Here is a 1700-nt window from a genome sequence, read left to right on the forward strand (position 1 = left end):
ACAAAGAAAGACTTAATTGATGGTGGTCGTACATTTCAGCTTAATGTTAGACAAACCTATAAGGCAAGTGAAGGACAATGTCAATATCAAGTCAGAAAGCCACACCATCTGCATGTTCACAACTTGAAGACATTGATGAGGTACAATCCATATGCTCATGTGGTTAATTATGTGCTTCTTGTTGATCCAGTTCAAGTTCCCAACAAAGAAGCATTTGATAAGTCAAAATGTTTTGAATACAATTATTATGTGCTTGGGGGGAACCATTTTGTATAAGCTCAAAGACAATTGATGGAGGAATATCCCAATAACCCACGTTTTGAAACAATGAAATGTATCATTTATGCTGGTTTATCGGATACAGAAGCAAAGTTAGTGGCATGGAATCATAATTCAAATAATGAATATAGGATATCTATGACTTTCATCTAAAGGGTTAGATTTATTGATAGTGAATTTCAAAAAAAATGTGGTGGGGATAGGATAAATGTTATTGCAGATTTCCGAAGGGAATGTCGTATGGAAATAGGCTATCAAATTGAAGATAAACCCAATTCAAAAGGTGGAAAATGTAACCTTCCTAGTGATATATTCAGAGGTGTTGATAACATTTTCCAATTGGCATTTAGAACTGGAGATGTTTGGAAGTTGATTGATGAGATTTTTAGCATGTGGGAAAACATTGGCATTAAAAACCAGAAGGTCAAAAAGTCTAGGCCATTGATATGTGGCGACAGTAAATTAGGTCCTGAATTGAAGCAACTTCCAGAAGATATGACTATCACACCTTGGAGAGCAATGCAAGGAGTGAAAGATAAAAAAATTGTCAAAACAATATTACCTCGTGTGAAGTCAAGGGAATTATCATTGGAGGAAATGTCTGAGGAATTTCAAAAGTAAGTTTGTTGAATTGTTTTTATTTATTTCTAGATTATAATTTTCTTTTAAATAAAACATGTTGTTCTTGGTGGTATTTGTTATACATATCATTATATTGACTTTTTGTTGCTTTATCTATGCAGTCACAAAGTTTACATGAAAATTCAAGAACAAATGGTTAGATTGTTGAATGAAGATAGTTGGGATGATGTTGTACGCAACTATCCATATTCAAGTTCTATATCAACATTAAAATCTTTTTATCTTGCATTTAAAAAGGTATCTTGATTTACACATTCATTTTTATTCATCTGTGTACAATTTTTAATTTATAACTTACACATATATTTGTTTATTTTATAAAAGATGAAGAAGGATGATAATGGAGTGCCAACTAGCTTCAGAACCTTTATTGAAAAAATAAAGACCGAAAGACTGAGGAAGCAATGTGTTAAGAATGTTGAACTTGATCCAACTCTTACTCATTTTATTTGGAATGGGCTAGACACTGTTCAATATCAAGTAATACAAGGCGACTATGAAGACGTTGCTAAACTCATACCTGAAAGGGAGTATGTCCTAGTTATTGTAGATATTCCCCATGGTTTCAATATTCCAAACATTGACTATGATAGTGACCCTTATACTTATCAAGCTCTTAGTAAAGTGGTTGTGGGATTTCTAGAAGTCACGTCATCACCATTATGGAGATTTGTGACATTTCATTCAGACACACAATTGGCAATGATATTGTCAAGCTTCAAAGGGAAAACAAATTCAAAGATGCAGCTTACATGGTAAGACGTTTAAAATGTATATTT

The sequence above is a fragment of the Pinus tabuliformis genome, chromosome X (genome assembly GCF_031772625.1).
Source record: "Pinus tabuliformis cultivar Carrire ecotype Pingquan chromosome X, CPIR1, whole genome shotgun sequence".
Lineage (NCBI taxonomy): Eukaryota > Viridiplantae > Streptophyta > Pinopsida > Pinales > Pinaceae > Pinus > Pinus tabuliformis.